The sequence below is a fragment of the Sinocyclocheilus rhinocerous genome, unplaced genomic scaffold (genome assembly GCF_001515625.1).
Source record: "Sinocyclocheilus rhinocerous isolate Xijiao unplaced genomic scaffold, SAMN03320098_v1.1 scaffold617, whole genome shotgun sequence".
Taxonomy (NCBI): domain Eukaryota; kingdom Metazoa; phylum Chordata; class Actinopteri; order Cypriniformes; family Cyprinidae; genus Sinocyclocheilus; species Sinocyclocheilus rhinocerous.
In genome coordinates, this window is record NW_015632743.1 from 305,503 (window position 1) to 308,161 (window position 2,659).

General features: G+C 35.5%; 1 protein-coding gene across 1 annotated transcript in view; it reads right to left on the reverse strand.

Annotated features, from left to right (window-relative positions):
- The window catches only part of ube2j1 (ubiquitin-conjugating enzyme E2, J1), a 16,294-nt gene that overhangs the window by 5,267 nt on the left and 8,368 nt on the right, over positions 1-2,659 (reverse strand). The gene's annotated exons all lie outside the window — the stretch shown is intronic.

A 2,659-nucleotide genomic window follows, 5' to 3' on the forward strand; every position in this document is an offset into this window, starting at 1 on the left:
TCTATTGGCGACAGACTCATATCGGCTGATAATATCGGCAAAACGATATATCGGTCGGGCTCTATTATATAGTGTCATTTCTAATCACCCAGACACTGACGCTTTGACTCCGAGTACCGGCAACATGTCAGAAGTGCCGGTACGCACAAAAAAGTTCCAGTACGCTAAAGACTAAAATATTGAAGTGCCGTTACTGCGTACAAGCACTGGTGCGGCATCTAAACTCAAAACAGCACAAATATCCTGTACATGTACATTCACTCATTCATCCATTCTCTAAACTACTTGCCCTATGTATCCTATCCCAGTGTCTCAGGCAGTAAGCAGGAGAACACCCTGGGTGGACGTCCAGTCCATCACAACGCTCACACACACACTGATGACAATAACATACTACATTATATACTTATACCATCTATTCATAAAAATTAAATAAATAAAAATGTTCAATGCAACTAATATAGTAAAAACCTTCAGTAAAAAAGTCATTGTTGTCTACTTTTTTCACTAAATGACGATGATATTTACATGACTTTTATTTATATGCACCTATATAACAACAGATTGTAATAAATTGCTATATTTACAGAAAAAACACAAAAAATACTACAGTAAAAACTAGATAGATACCGATATCGATAACGCTTATCGATGCCTGTACTTATCGATACTGTTATCGATACTTTTTGGTGCAAAAAGATATGAAGTGAAAAGTTGATGAAAATTTCAAGTTATTTTATTACTTCTGAACTTTAGCATATTTAGCGTATTAAAGTTCTTCAGTCAAGAGCAGCGAGTTATTTTCCTCTGTGTTTTATTTTACTATCATTAAAGGAATAGTTCACCCAAAAATGAAATTATGTCATCATCTACTCACTCTCAAGTTGTTTTAAACCTGAATGAGTTTCTTTCTTCTGTTGAACATAAAAAGTTATTTTGAAGAATGTGGGAAACTAAACAGTTGCTAGTCTCCAGTGACTTTTATATTTTTTTTTCCTACTATTAAATTCAGTGGGGACCAGCAACTGTTTGGTTACCCACATTCTTCAAAATATCTTCTTTTGTGTTCAGCACAAGAATAAATAGAAATAAATACATGTTTGGTACAACATGACTGAGTAAATAATGACAATTTAAATTTTTGGGTGAACTATCCCTTTAATGACAAGCGGCAGCATGTTTAGTACTGTTGCTTTAAGAGCTGCACGCATCTGTTTTTCTCTCAACCGTTTACTTTCACTTTAGACATGATTAACTGTGTTTATATGTAAACCTTGTGTGTTTTTGACAGTATTAGCGCAATCAGACGATAACTAAGATAACCAAGTAATCAGGTGCTGTTTGACCGGCCCGTACGGACGTTTCGGGTGTCCAGACCTTCAGCCGTCAGTCGAGACTACTGACGCTTTGACTCTGAGTCAGTGTCATGCAACATGTCAGAAGTGCCAGTACGCACGAAAAAGTGGCAGTACGCTAAAGACTAAAATACAGAAGTGCCATACCGGCCCACTTCAAGCATTGTGTGTGTGTGACCCTGTCTATATGAGCACTGACCACGTTTTATTAGATGAATGCAGAGCCGGCCCAAGGCATAAGTGAACTAAGCGGCAATATTAAATATTTAAATCATTTATACGTATCATCTTATTATTTCAATAGCGACGCATCATGCAGGCACAATAGCACTGTATGACAGATGTACAGTATGACTATTTAGTTTTTCCTTTTTTATTCAAAATATACACAAACTTGTTAACTAGCCTACATCATGAACTATATGATACAGCCATGTGTAAATTAATTTGTTTTGTCGTTTAAACAACCCTAATGACCATGATAGTTGATCTATAATGCGCGCTGGACGCTGTCGTGTGGATCTGTCGAATTTCTCCCGAAATTCATGAAAGTGGCCAGTGAACTGGGAGAAAACAGAGTAAACTTTATGGTTACCTACACAATGTGTATTTGATAGAAATAAAACTAAGTCGGAAACTTTTAATTGAAAGGTTTATTAATGACGCTTCCCATAGAAATCAGTGTGTATTTAACTATAAATTTCCTTTTTTTGCTAGTACTTAATTGAAATGTCTATTTAATGTCTGAAATCTTAAAATAAATTAAATAAAGCGTTTGAAAACACTAAACAGCTTTGATATATGAAAAGCACCGAGTGCATCTTTCTCTGGCTCAGCGCCAGCCAAAGCGCGTCAAAGGGTTAAAATCGATCGCATTTCGGAGGTGGAGGGGGGACTAATTGAACCTGGGGTGGGAGGGGGATAATATTTTACTTGGCTAGTTTTTGATTAATGTTTTTGTCTTCTGTGACTATATAATAAATAACTTTCCTGTGTATATATTTTTGTAATAAAAATAAGCTTCTGTTTCATAAACTTGGTGCTGATAACAGCTTAACATTATTTACCTACCTTTGGGGTCTTGCTATATTCCAATATCATTATGCCTCAATTAGCTAGTTATAGATTAAGAGTTGTTGTTTTAGATGTGCGTTTAATAATTTATGTTGTTAAAATAACATTCTGTTCCGTAAATGCATTGTCAGCTGGTTTATTTAGCTACTTTTCAGTACACCACATTAAGTATGCCACTTAGTACTGTAAGACTTTGAATGTTAAAGTGCAAATTAACACCTGACCACTCT